Below are 15,811 nucleotides of genomic sequence, written 5' to 3'. Positions count from 1 at the left end.
AATATTCTTGTTTAACCTGTATTTTGCTAACACGAATAGGTATGATAACTTTCCCACTCGTGAGTAGGCGATAGTTTTCCCAGAAGAGAAATATATATATTTCAAGTCTTAACCGCAAATAGACATTGTTTTGGCTTAAGATCTTTTTAGGGTGATTGAAAAAGTTAAACACTTTGGAAGTTGAAGCCTTTTAAATGTGTTTGAAAATTATGACGCTATTAATGGAAGTACGTGGCAACACGAAAAATTCTCTTTAAAACTTTTCCGTCAAAATTGTTAACTTTTGAAGAATAAACGTGTACCGTTGCACACTCTTGGTGGGTTTAAATTGTGAAAAAGAATAATTGGTGAACCAATTTTTAACCAATACTCATGTATTGGCATTCTTGGTATATCCTGCGAATTTAAAAATTCAGTTGGAATGCATACTACTTTGTTTTCATCAACAACTGTATTGCCTTGTTCAGTATCAACGGACAGCACAATCTGATTATGAATATTTTCTATTCAGCTGTTAGTTGGCTCATTTTTGTTGTCTCATGATTGTAGCTAAGAGAGCGTCATTGCACTTTTCTCGTTGCAAATAAGTGTTAACTAAGTTGGTCGCCAATCGATCAGGTCATAGAACACCATTATGGCTTAATAACAAATTTGAAATTAAAATGCATAAGTCTTCAATGATCAGTAAAGCTTCATTATACATCTCTGGTGTAAAATCTAGATTTGGACATCGTTGTGTTTGTTTAACTCCATGGAGTACGTCTTCACGCATAAAATTTATATAGCTTCCCCACAGAAATGATGATTGTGTTGTATATTATGTCGTCAAAATTGTTTGAAACAGTTGACGAATACTGTTTGTCGTTATGTCAATACTGCATCAGAAAGTGCTTACTCCCAATGATTGTGTGCCACAATAATTACAATTCGCGACATGCATCGTGATATGTATTAAACACTCGACAATTAACGGTCCACAATTACTCCTGACTGTCTGGGAATGTTTACCGAAAACAAATACAAAAAAGAAAAAAAACCCTCTGTTTCAGATGCAGTTTTGTTTTCGAGACGGTTTTGGTCCCAATGTCTTGGCCCTAATTATACCTGGTGTTCTTTATTTACGTGTCTTCCAGAATACCTGATTTTATTCAACACTGTAAAAACAATTAAGACTCATTCTGAAACATTATGGGCAGGTAATACGCCCAATGTCTGCCAGTAACATGTTTTGCAAAATATAGAAACGTTTTCCACTAAAAGTCCTTCCTAAAACTATCCTGAAGTCTTTCTAAGGAATTCAGAAACCTCTCCGATTATAGACAATTATTTCACTGAAACCTTCAGAGAAAACCTAAGTAAGTTTAAAAGAAATAGCTTGGCACATTTCTTGACTTACCAAGAAAGTACCAAAACCTTGGTCGTAACCTTAGCCACTGCTAGGACGGGCTTGCAAGCATAAACAAAGAATTATACTTGCTTCTTACTCTTGTGAAATTACGGAACACGGAAACTCACTTGCCCCCATTGAGAGTTAAGTCATTCTGGACTGGCTAAGACAATGGTAGTGAAGTTAATTCATGATTAAAATTCACTAACCTTTCTGAAATTATTCTGGAATCTTTTTCAACAATTCAGTAATCCCACCGGTTAAAGCCAATCGTGTCTCTGGATATTCAAAGAAAACTTAGGTAAGTTTAATGTAAAAGCTTAACCCCTTCCTACTTTTGCAAGAAAGATTCAAAATCATTTCTGCAAGCATGGCAAAAGCCAAGACAGAGCTGCAAGCAAATATTACGAACTTAACTCACCTTCAAAGTTATAAAATCCTAAAGCTCATTCATTCGCACTGAGAGCTTATCCCATTCAGACGAAACGTACTCAAACTGAGGTAGATACACCTAATAAATACGCTCAGTAAATCTTTAAACTGGGAGTTAAAATATTTTTCACAACAGTGAGAAGTCTGCATTAATTACACTTGTAGCAATTCAGCAAAAGTTTTGACACAAATACTTGATTTTCGCAGGAAATCGTTGAGAACCTATGAAAACCGACATGTTCCGCGGAAATGATGAGTTACATTTCGTATTTTTTTACAGTGTGCATTTAAAATAGCATGAAACATTGATATATAACTTTATATTTGCGAATCGGCTAACCACATAAGATTTTTTACACTATGTAAAAAGATCAGTGTCGTTTTTGGTGGCTCAAGTGTTCTGTGCAGAAGATTTATTTGGAAAAATATACTACTTGACCATTTTTGAAGTTTACTGCAAGATGCTGGACAGATGGGACTCTTTCGTGGATAGGGAAACTAAATTATGCTCGATAGTTTCTCGTTATTGCTTATATATCTTCTCATTTCTTATCTTGTTATTTCGTCACTGTAGCCTGTTTTTCGTACTTCAAATGCGACCTAATAAGGAACTTTCATAACGTATTTGAAAAAAGCTTTTTTGTTTTCAAGGAATTGCAAATTTCGACATTAATATGAGCCTCATACATTTTAAAAAGCAGTGGTGATTATGGAACTATCCGCCTTTTATCAACTTCAACTTGATTTGTAGCATTTGACATTTACATTGAAAAATGTACCCTTTATTATCATCGATTCTACGGCGATACAATTAATAACCATCGATATCCGTAACATAGTATTATTTGCAAATTTTAATCAACTCAAGAGTAAAACTTTTCGAGGATGATTTAACTTATATGATACTTAATGGTGTAAAAAATATCTAGCAAACAAAAAAAAAACGAAATCTTTTCCGCCTAAATTCAGTAATCTTCTAGAAATTATCCTGGAATATTTCTGAATTATTCAACAATCTTCCCGCTTAATCCCAGTCGTGTCTCTGGCTCTTTCTCATAAAGTAGGCTTCTTTACAACAAATACTTGGCTCCTTCCTGCTATGCCAAGAAAGCTTCTAAAATCATTAACACATGGCCACATCTACGTCGGAACAGCAAGGAAGTGCGATGAATCTAACTCGCCTGCAACTCGGGCAACGCATCGGAACACAAAAACATACTCGCCCGCGTTAGGAATTTAGCCAATCCGGGCGTATCATTATGAAGCCGAAGCCGTTACACTTATTAAATACGCCCAGCTAATATTTATACTGGTGGTGAAAAATATTTTTCACACCAATGAGAAATCTGCATTTGTGAAACTTGTAGTATTTCAGGAAACTTTTGACGAATATACTTGATTTTCTCAGAAAGGGGATAAAAACCTGTAAAATCCCGAAACATTCCTTGGAAATAATCGGTAACGTTTTGGCATTTTTTTACAGCGTAGATATCAAACGATGATAACGTTGTATCGATTAATTAACTTACACCACCATCTATTAAGAATTTTTACAACTAAACAATTAATTCACACTATTATTGTATAAATAATGTTTAATTTGCAATAAAAAATTATAAAAACCATCCTATCTTTTAAGTTGAACCAAATTACACATAGGTATGAAATTTGATAAAAATCGGTTCAGTAGTTTCGGAGTTTACCCCGAACAAACATCGTGACACGAGATTTATATATATATATATATATAGATATATATATATATATATATATATATATATATAGATATATATATATATAGATATATATATATATATATATATATAGATATATATATATATATATATATATATATATATATATATATATATATATAGATATATATATATAGTGATTATAATTAAAGTTCCATTATCAAAACGCTGTAAAAATAAAACCACTGGTCAGAATGACGTCAAACTTCAACGGAATATTATCGAAGAAGGTAGAAAATAAATATATAAAATTTTTAGCAACAGATCGCGCTGTAAGCATCATAATTTAATAGTGGTCGACTACAAATGACAAATAAATCATAAAATATTACCTAAGGTGTAAACTATACGTTAAAACACCGTACTACTTAGCGTGCTATAGGGTACAGGTGTGATACTTAGTTAAGTAAGCCCATTCAACACGGTAAGGTCATATCACATCGGATGGGAAAAATCGGTTTTTAACTGTCCTGAGGCCGAAAACCGCATAAAAAGCATCAGTAAAAATCAAATCGGTCTTTAATTTTCGTGAGAGTGGCGCAAAAGATGTTCAGTATGATGTACCCCGTTTTCTGTAACAAGTTCAAATCGAGAAACAGCATGTTCTACGACTGATTGAAGTGTTTCCGGGTCACGTTTAGAATGTGTTGCGCGATGCATGCCTTCAGCTCAGCAAAGTTTGCAATCGGAGCACTGAACACAACAGCCTTCAGATAGTCCCATATCCAGAAGTCACACGGGTTAAGATCAGGTGATCGGGACGGCCAGGTCTTTCATTGAGACAGTCATAGTGAACTTCTCAGATGCGAAATGAGGAAAAAAAACGTGTATTTGGCGTTTTTATAACAACTTCAATGACTCGGGCGCATGACAGGTGTTTTGATTTATGAATTCTGACACTTGTAGCGCCATCTATTGCTAAAAATTCCAAATATTTATTTTTCTTCTGCCATACGTTTTCCCCCTTTTCGATAATATTCCGTTCAAATTTGAGGTCCTTCTGACCAGTTGTTTTATATTTACAGCGTTTTGAAAGTGGAACTTTAATTATAATACATATCATGTTTCACGATGTTTGTTCGGGGTAAACTCCGAAAGAAATTACTCAACCGATTTTCATCAAATTTCATGCCTATGTGTCAATTTATGCAAATTTTAGAGTAAACGTACATCACTGAGTTATGTAAATGTTGTGAAATGCTCAACTCTCCGAAGCATGTGAAGTAAGATATAAAGGAAGGAACTTGCAGAATGGGCAATATTCGTGTCGTTATTTCTGACTGGAGAATTATCGAAGAAATTCTGTTTTTGTCTTGGAGGATACGTGCAATACGAGAGAATGCCAGGCCGCCGTCAACGAAGGCACTTCCAGCAGAAAAAGATTTTACGAGGGGTATGGTGATCGAACTGAGAAGGGGAGGTTGGTTCGTACGTCAAATTGCTGCGGATACCCACATGGATGCGAGCACGGTGCATCGGCTGTGCCGAACATGGTTGGAACAACGAAATGTGGCAAGATTAAGTCGTGCAGGGGCAGCCAGAGTGACGTCGGAATGCGTGGATCGACGTATCCACCGACAAGCTGTAGCAGACCCACAAGTCACTTGTTCCTCGATTCTGCAGCAGGTGCAAGATACCCTGAATGTTCCTGTGTCAACCAGAACCATTTCCTGTCGTTTGGTCGAACATGGTCTTCAATCACGGCATCCGCTAAGAAGACTGCCATTGACCCCACAACATAGACAGCAACGTTTAGTATGGTGCCGGATACCATAGTTATACAAAAAAACTCAATCCGATGACCCTATTTCAGGCCTAACTGTAGAAGTTTTTTGGTGGCGGATTCAGTTTCAACTTAGAAGAAGTCCATATGCTGATCAAGTGTAATGATATGCCGGATTTGAATTCACGCACACAAATTGAATTGATAAATAGCGTGGTTAATAGTCAGATTCCGACCTATGACATATTACGTCAATTCGTCTGTCGATTACAAACCCATCACCACACCGTTACAGGCTACTACAGGTTACAACAAAGCAATTCCATTACAAAAAAAAAAGGAATAAGTGTAAATTTGGATTTCCAAGACCTGTATCATATGCTAAAAAGTATTTCTTGACCTGCAAGCCAGAAGGAACGGCGCACAGTGGCCGATTTGCCCGATTTAGGTGGACAAAATTAAAGTTCTAATTTCAGATTTTTTTGTGTTGGATCTTGTTCTGACATGTCTGGAAGAAACGAAAATGACAATAAAAAGTTTTGGAGTTCGTTCGTTACTCGTGGAGGAAGGCGTGAATGAGAGTTTTCGGCGATTTTAAAGACGATTTTCACAAACATTTTATACTCATAAAAGCTCATCTCCAGGCAGACCATTGTTTAATGTAAGTTTGTGGTGAATTTTCTTGGGTTATGTAGACTCTGAAGAAGCTATTCCAATTTTTTATTAATTTTTTTAACCATCTACTTGAAATCGGCGCATTTTTTCAGTCAAGTTTTTAGCGAAAAATTTTCACATCTGCGACTTCAATTGCCTCGAATCGACGAAAACCAGAAAAAACCAGAATGATTTTGCCACCAAAATTACCACTGAAACCTCCTCTTTCCAGCCATACTAAACTTTTTTGCGCATTTTTGCGCTAGGTAAGCCCTTTTTATTATTATTATTATTGAAAAGGAATTTTTTCATCTAAATTTTTAATTCTTTAGTCAATTTTCCTCATTTTAAATAGATTTGTGAGAACTGTATATCTTTACCACATCAAATAAATCAGAGAAAATGTTGCAATAAAAAAACAAACAGTCAGTCATGCAGCATAACTAAATATGCGAATTTTCACCATTTTCCTTGTCTATCAAGTAAGTCGTTTCTGGGTGAATGTAGGAACTAATTTCTTCATCATGTGGGGTATCATGTTACATGTATTTTTCTACGCTCGCTGAATCGATTGAGACCATCCCCGTCTTCGTAGCTTGCTTCTGGACTGAGATAGAGCCAAAAACGTACGAAAAACAACGTTTTTCGACCTGTAGCGTGCTCTAGCTCCACCGCTATTAGACCTAGAGGGCCCATCTTCGAACTTAGCCTGTTCAATTACCTAAAGAATACGTGTAATTTTTTTCAGATTGTTAAATGCAAAATTGCGACCTGTAGAGCGCAAAACTGTACATACATACATACATACATACATACATACATATATATATATATATATATATATATATATATATATATATATATATATATATATATATATATATATATATATATGTATATATATACGTGTATATATATATATATATATATATATATATATATATATATATATATATATCTATATATATATATATATATATATATATATATATATATATATATATATATATATATATATACACACATACGACAAAATCGTCAAAATTCACCATTCGATTCTTTGAGGTCTGAAACACATTTTGAGTGGGTCCGCTGACCAGGTGCACTTCTTTTTGCAAACTCGATCAAACGCAATAAGTGAATTTTCTGTGAAAATTCGCTAAAAAAAACACTAGTATTATTGATTTTGAAGGAAAAACATGATTTTTAGTGGTTTTTTGGCGAAAAACAAGGGAAGGAAGCATTTTAGACCTATGAACTAGGGTATATTCGGGATCAGCGTAAAATTTCTTGTAAGGCAGGTTCATTAAATAACTTCGTAAACCTGAATGGGGCCAAATTAGTCTGTTTTTGTCTAAAAAAAACATGATTTTTAGTGGTGTTTTGGCAGAAAACAAGGGAAGGAAGCATTTTAGACCTATGAACTAGGGTATATTCGTGATCGGCGTAAAATTTCCTGTAAGGCAGGCTCATTAAATAACTTTGTCCACCTAAATCGGGCAAATCGGCCACTGTGCGGCGGTAGGTTTTACGAATTGAAACGAGATGAAGCTGAAATAATGATTAATAATTATAACATGAGACTACTGCTTCGGTGGCGTGCGAATATTAATATACAACCCGTTGCATCAGCTGTCGGTGTGGCAAAGTATATTGCTAAGTACATATTAAAATCTGAACCAACGCAAATCCAAAGAGCAATAACAGAAACCCTCAATAAATTTCGTGAGCAAGGAGGAAACTGTCAGCAACAAATATTTGCTATACAAAGCGTTCTCCTGAGTCATCGTCAAGTCTCGGTGTCGGAATGTGCGTACAGGTTATGTCATTAGAAGTTGAGGGACAGATCAAGCAAATGCGTCTTTGTTATTACTTGCAAACCACAAGAAACGTACAGGATGCTGCATTTCGACACTTACAGTCCTAAGCCTTTTAAAAATATCTTTGAACGATACGAAAATCGCTCACGAAATTGGATGACTACACTAAAAAAATGTCCGAAATGTCTACCACATATTTCCTTGGAACGTTTCGATATTTTACAGGTTTTCATACACTTCCAGAGAAAATCGAGTATATTTGTCAAAAATTTTTCTGAATTGCCAAAACCTGCACGAATGCAGACTTTTCACTGTTGTAAAAAATATTTTTTTGCTACCAGTTAAAAGACTGACTAAACTTGTTTATTAAGTGTATCAGCATTATCTGGATAGTGGTTAGTTCAGACTGAGCATATTGCCCCAGTCAAAGCGAGTAGTCAAGGATAGCTGCAGCTTTGCAAGGGACATTCTTAGTTCTTACAGGGTGTCCTGAAAAAGGCACAAATTTGTAACTAGAGAACTGTTAATGACAAAAAACAATATCTTGCAGAAAGTTCATGTGGTGGGTGCAAAATTTTTTCCCTCAGAGTTCCAAATTTTAGTTCAAAAATGTTTCAATATATGGCGCTGCTAATAAAATAAAAGTAAAAGCCGGTAAGTCGAAAAAGAAGAAATGAAATTCACCGATTTTTTTCTCCTATTGCGACTTGGGATTGCAGCCCACGATTGTTTGAAAATATTATTTTGTTCTTTTGTTCATTATTTTCGAAAAATTATGACGTAATTTTCTATCATTTGTTTCGACTTATGGGCTAACTATCTGAATAGTCATCTATTGGAAATATTTTCAACTAAAATTTGGAACTCAAGGGGGGGGGGGGGATTTACGGCCCACCATATGAATTTTTTGCAAGAATTATCTTTTTTTTATTTACCGTCTTCCTGTCATAAATTTTTGAAAAACAGTAAGTCTTTTTCAGGACACCCTGTTCTTGCAATTCTGTCGTATCCGTTTTAATGCTTCCAGGGCTGTGTTGGTGGAGCAGGGAGGTTCTAATTAATTAAGTAAAATCCACCTACCGCATTCTTCTCTAAGGTTCCAAAGATATGGCTTGCTTTAACAGAGGAGATTTCCCAGTTCTTTAGAAAGTTTCAAGAATAGTTTCGGAAAGGTTACTGACATTTAGTGGAAAATGATTTTGTTTTTCACAAGACTGCGGAGAAGCCAAAAGGAAGGGTTATGATTTTAGCAGTCTAGGTATGTTTTTGCATTTACGTATTATCTACCGTAGCACCTAAACTATTCATCCGATTTTGATAAATAATGTGTCAATCGATTTGCTATTATAGCCCGGGTATCAAAGGCTACATTTTTACCGACTTCAAATGCAGTATGAGACGATTTTTTTGCTTTTTTAAAATTTTAGCAGTTTTTGTATTTGCGTATGTTCCACTGTAGCGCCTAAACTATTTATCAAACTTTTATGAATAAAGTGTCAATTGATTCGCTATTATGGCCCAAGTAACGTAAAACACATTTCAATCGACTTCAACAATAGGATGAGTTGATTTTACCTTGTAAAACTCGATTTTAAACGATATTTTTAGCGTGGGTTTTAAATAAATTTATTAATAACCCGACTAAGGGAAGAAAAGGAAAGAAACAGGTTTGGTGTTCATTACTATTATAGTCTTATTAAGTAAAATCAATCTTTTATTGCGTTTAAATTTTCTATCAGCTCATGTAATAGCAATAAGTTATATTTACCATTATTGTATATCAAACTAAAATGCTTACCGTAAATTACTCCCGCTATTATTTTGTTGCCCATGAGAGATCAAAACGTACAATATTAAAATAAAATAAAAGATTAAAAAATTGAAACCCGACTACCGCAAAAAAAACTAAAAGGTAAGAAACGAAGTAGGTACTGTTTGATATCATCGTCCTATTAAATAAAACCAATAATTTAAAAGGTTAGATATTCCTATTTATTTAGTTCTATCGAAAACCTCTGTCACTTTCACATTAATAACATTATAATTCAATTCAAATGCCGTTGTCGTGCGTTCTCAACTACAGTTTGTTTTGTTTGTACAGTGCGTTTATCAACGCACGACTACGGTATTTAAATTGAATTATTATGTTATTAATGTTAAAGTGATAGAGGATTTCAATACAACTAAATAAATAGGAATATCTAACCTATCAAGTTACTGGTTTTACTCAATAGGGCGACGATATCAAACAGCACCTACCTTGTTTTTTCCTTTTAGTGTTTGTTGCCTTAGTCGGGTTTCAGTTTTTTAATCTTTTATTTTATTCATGTTGTTAGGAAAAGAGGGTGAAAGAAAGGGGTAGAGGTATTCCCCCGAAGAAAATTGTACCGTAAAATCTATAAAAAACTTAGATTTCAAAACATTTAATTTCAAGGAGGTTCTGTTAACGTCAAGAGCAAAGGGTTAGGCTCCTACTGTAACATTTTTGAACTTTAATCACTTTTTTTGGCTATCTTAGGGACGTTAGAAGAAGATGACTCCTCTCGGAAATTTTCATAAATAAAAATTGTAAAAATTCGTTTTAGACTACTTTTGTTGACATTAAGGGAATGGGGAAAGTTTGCGGGCTCTAAAACGAATTTTTTTGAAGCTGATGTCTCAAGAATAAAAAAAGAAAAAAAAAGAAACTTGGTGACGTAAGTGGAAGCAGAAGACTTTGATGACCTCCTTTGGATTTATTTTTAAAATTGAAATCCTTCAGACGCTGTATTAGTCCATCTTCGGTGACGTGACGGACATGGGGAGGTCACCTCCGAAAACATTGAAATCTTAAGAATGCAATTCATGGCTATCTTTGGTGACTTGTTTGATAATAGGTAAATTTTTTTCTCTTCCTAGTAAGCCTTCGACAGTGAACTGAAAAAAAAAACGCAATTGTATTTCAAGTCGTAAACTAGAAAAATGCGCACAAGAAACTATCTGAAATTGAAGTAAGTCCCTTAGACACCATTGTATTTTCGCCCACAACAGGGAGAAAAGCGACAGAAAGTTTCAACAAAAAAGTTTTTGAAACCAAAGTTCTAGAAATACAACTTAAAGTTATCTTTGGTGACATTAAAGAAGCTCGTGAGGTTTACGGATTTTCTTTTTTTTTAAATCCGAAATTAAAAACCTGACAGCGCAGTTTTAAGCTCTCTTTAATATGCTTTTTGCATCATCTTTAGTGTGAATAAAAAACAAAGTTTTAAAAACTGAAACCCCCGACTACGGAAAAAAGCACTAAAAGGATGTGAAACAAGGTCGAAGCTGTTTGTTATTATCGTCGTATTGAGTAGTACAAGTCATGTGATATGTTAAAAATACTCGTATTTAATTAGTTCTATTGAAATCCTGTGGCACTTCCCCATCAATAACATTATAATTCAACTTTAAAACCGTAGTCGTGCGTTGTCAAGCACACTTATGTTTTTTTTTTTTTAAATGTAGTTGACAACGCACGACTACGGCATTTCAATTGAATTATAATGTTATTAAAGGAGCAGTGACAGAGGATTTCAATAGAACAAATTAAATACGAATATCTAACATATCAAATGACTTGTACTACTCAATACAATGATGATATCAAACAGCTTCGACCTTGTTTCACATCCTTTTAGTGCTATTTTCCGTAGTCGGGTTTCAGGTTTTTAAACTTTTTTTTTTATTTCAATATTTTACGTTTTAACCAGTGATGCAACAACAAAAAAACAAGTGACGTAATAGCTTGTGTAACACATACTTAATAATTAAACATCATTGACAAGGACATTTATGATAAAACAGTTGCTCAACATTAGGAATAAGATAAACTAGACGACCCGTGCGGAACTCCGCACTCTGCTTCGAATTGTTTCATGCGGCATTTCTCTCTTCAAAAATTTCAAAGAAGAACATTATGAAGACGAATTGAAAAAAGTACACGGATTTAAGTAAACGGAAAAAAATAAAGGCACAAAAGAAGGAATGTAATTTAAAGACATCAGCGACAAAACCTCGTTAAATACAACGATGTGATGATGTAATGATCGCTCACTTTTTGGTTGTACGTATTTTCAATACAAACATAAATATCATTAAAAGTGTGACTGAATGACTCGTGAAAATCAGTAGTTGTGAATGTGAGAAAACGGGTTGTGGCAAATACAATCCTGCCTATGTGAGCCTGTAACGGAAAAAAAGAGGCATAAAAGATATATGTATTGGCACGGGTTCGAAGTGGCGCCATTCTGATTGTCAGCATGACACTCCAACCAACCGAGCAATTTCGTTTTCGTTTTCGAGTGCTATTCATTGAAGCAATGTGTAATAAAAAACAGCCAAAAAGCTTTTTGCCAAAAAAAAAAAGACCGTGCGTCTATGTTTTGTCATTAGCCAGCTGATACGCTTTAAAATTATTTGTAAAACAGGCTGCTTTAACCGCTACGGCTTGAAGGCCAGCAAATGTTTTTCTTGTAATCGAACACTTAAAATTCAAAACCGAAACCAGTTTAACTGAATGCGTTTTTTATGTGTAATTTTTCGAACGTAGAAAAATTGCAATTTTTTTTCCCGCCGAAAGCAGAGGGTAAGAAAAGGATTTCTTATTTTTGAAGTTGATAACAAATTTAATGTTTTTTTATCGTATTCGAATAAATAGTTAAAGGTTTACTGGGTGAGACTTGTAATTTCAATTTGGTATAGTAGTGTTTTATTTATACAAAAGGTCGAACACTGCTAAGAGCAAAAACTACATTTCTGCATACAATGAAGAGTTTTTCTGCCCAAAAAGGATTCCCTTGAGGTCTGAATTCTTTAATCTAATATTTTTTTATGCTTACATTATATTCAGTAATCTGAACGGAGTTAAAGCTTTAAAAAAAAAAAGAAAGAACACCATTTGATTAATAGTCAATTCATCTGAATAATAACTGTAGCCTGCATAAAAGAGATGAAATGCCAAGGAGCATTCCCGTCGTATTTATGTTATTGCCTTAAGTGTGTTATCTCTTGTAATGAGTTTTGTGAGACTTAGTAGTTTTCAAAAATATTCTAACTAAAATCCGAGCCAATAACGCGTCTATTTTTCACTAAACTCCCTTAAAACAGGTCAACATATTCAAGGTGACAGCTCAACTAACCAGAGCTGCACTCTACATATAATGCGTAATTTTAATCTGTAATGCGTAACACTAATCTAAATTAGCTATGGCGGACCCGAAGTTCAGCTAATTTATAGCCGAACGCTCTACCAAAAAAAAAAAAAACTTATCAATGAAACCGAACAACTAAGCCCAGTGCTTTTAAGCTTTATTTAAAAAAAAAAAAGGTTTAATTATGATTTTTTTTTTTTTTTTTTTTTTTTTTTTTGCCAAACGCGGTGCGAAAAATTGGAAATTTTATTAGAATTTTGAAAAAAAAAAAGAAAAGAAAATCTGCATAAGAACTACAGGCCACATCAAGGTTATGCAAGAGCAAGGGGCGTTTCCGAAAAAATTGATTTTTCGACCGTAGGTCTGATTTTTGTCATTTGCCAGTTCGATAAGCTTTAAAATGAGGGGTAAATCAAAGAAATCGATCAAGAATTGAGGAAGGTCTCGCGTAGGAACAAAAAACAGGCTATAGAAATAAAATATAAGGATCTCGCATACCGACAGAAAAATAATCCACAGAAGTAGTATATAAGATACGATATTGAAGGAAGTGTTTTTGGTTTTGAAAATTTATACAATTTGTTATCGCAGGTTGCTTGAATCGTTATGGCTTAGATGGCAGTACGTGTTCATCATTTAAACGATCGGTTAAAATACAAAATCAGTTGAACTATGTTCGTTTTTTAAGTGCAGCTTTTTTGAATGTTGTAAAAATGTGACTGGCTATTTGTTTTTTGCCGAAAGAAGAAAAAAAAGGATATTTTACCCATCAAGTTGTTAGTAATTTTAATGTTTTCTTCGTATTCTAATAAATACTCATAGGTTAACTAAATGAAAAGCGTAATTTCAATTTGGGGTAGTTTTTTTTTTTTGTCCAAAGAGTAAAAAACTTTCATTAGAAGATCTACATTTTAGTATACGATTTTTATCTGAACAAAAATTATTCCATTGTAGTCTGAAATCGTAAACCTGATACTTATATTTTCGTTTACATCATGCTTTATTTTTCTGACCGGAACCAAAGCTTTAAAAACAAAACAAAAGCCTTGTAATTAAGAATCAATTGAGCTACAGGTTACATCAACTTATTCTAATATCAAGGAACGTTCCTACCTCATTTATTTTATTCCCTCACTTAGGTTACTTATTATTTGTAAGTAACCATGTAATGCATGATATTTGTCTAATTTTTCGATGCAGATCATCCGGGACGGGGCTCGAACACTCGTTCTTCTGGTTACCAGTCGAACGCTCTGCCAATCAAGCTATTCTGCTCTGCCGATCACGGAGCAAGTTAAACTTATAAATTTATCCGAAAACCTCAGTCCGGTGCTTTAAAACAGGTTTTTTTAACGGAAAAAATAATTTTTAGACTTTGGGTCTATTTTTCGTCAGTAGGCTAAACGATAAGCTTTAAAATGAGGGGTAAATCAAAGAAATCGATCGAGAATTGAGGAAGATCTCGCGTAGAAACAAAAAACAGGCTAGAGAAATAATATACAGTACCCGCCACTAATAAAATCACTGGATTATAAAATCAACCGCTTTTTAAAATCAAATCTGAAGGAACCGAGTCATTGCAGTATCAAAACATGTTAAAACCATCCGTTAATAAAATCACTATCGCCGTTTTATAAAATCAAACTTTTGGACATCATACGTAAAAAAATTGACCAAGAAGCACCAATTGAAGGAATCGGTCTCAGAAGATAAGGACAATCTACCTTCAGAGACAAATTTGCCTTCTTCAATAGATGTCAGAAAAATGCTTGATTTACAGAAAAATACAATGCTGAGAGAAATTAAAAAAAAAATTGCAAACTTTTAAACAATATTGAATCTTTAGTCCAATTTTGTTAAAATATTGGCTTATTGTTGCTTGATTAACACTATCGTGTATAAAAATGTACCTCATGTGTAAAATGTCATTTGTATTTTGAAGCACTCAAAAATAAATTAAGTAGTTTATTTCGTTTTTAAAGTATATTTAAACTTCAACCCCTTTTATTTTTATGTGAGTGCAGATGCAGGAATGCCGGTTTATAAAATCAGCCGCTTTATAAAATCAAATGTCCTCAGAGCGAATGTGATTTTAATAAACGGCGGGCACTGTATAAGGATATTGAAGAAACATTTTTTTATTCTTGAAAATTTTTACAATTTGTTACCGCAGGCTGCTTGAACCGTTATGACTTAGATGGAAGCACGTATTAGCAGCACGGTTAAAATACAAAATAAATTGAACTATGCTCTTTTTTAAGCGTAGCTTTTCGAATGTAATAAAAATGTGATAAACTATTTGTTTTTTTGCAAAAAGAAGAAAAATTATATATTTTACCCTTCAAATTGAGGTAGTATTTTTTTTATTTGTACAAAGAGTCAAAAACTCGTTAGAAAAATATATATTTTAATATACGATTTATTATTTTTTTTCTGAACAAAAAACAATTCTATTGTAGTCTGAAATCTTAAACCTGTTACTTATATTTTCGCTTGCATTATGCTTTAATTTTCTTAACAGAGCCAAAGCTTAAAAAGAAAAAAAAAACGTACACTTCCGAAGTAATTTAGCACAAAGTCACTTCAAGTTTTCATATCAGCAAGGAGCGTTTCCTTCTCATTTATTCTATTCCTTCATAGTTGTTATTCACTTACTTAAGTGTTCATGTAATGCGTGATATTTCTCTAATTTTTTGTTGCAGATTGTCCGGACGTGGACCCGAACACGCATTCTCCTGGTTACGAAGAGAGCGCTCTGCCGATCAAGCTATTCAGCTCCGTCGGTCATAGCGCAAATTAAAGTTATAAGTTTAACCGAAAACCTCATTCTGGTTCTTTTAAAACAGGTTTTTTAGGCTGAAAAAAACAAT

This window comes from Uloborus diversus, chromosome 10 (genome assembly GCF_026930045.1).
Source record: "Uloborus diversus isolate 005 chromosome 10, Udiv.v.3.1, whole genome shotgun sequence".
Taxonomy (NCBI): Eukaryota; Metazoa; Arthropoda; class Arachnida; order Araneae; family Uloboridae; genus Uloborus; species Uloborus diversus.
The sequence above is the reverse complement of the archived record's forward strand: the minus strand, read 5'-3'. Positions refer to the sequence as shown.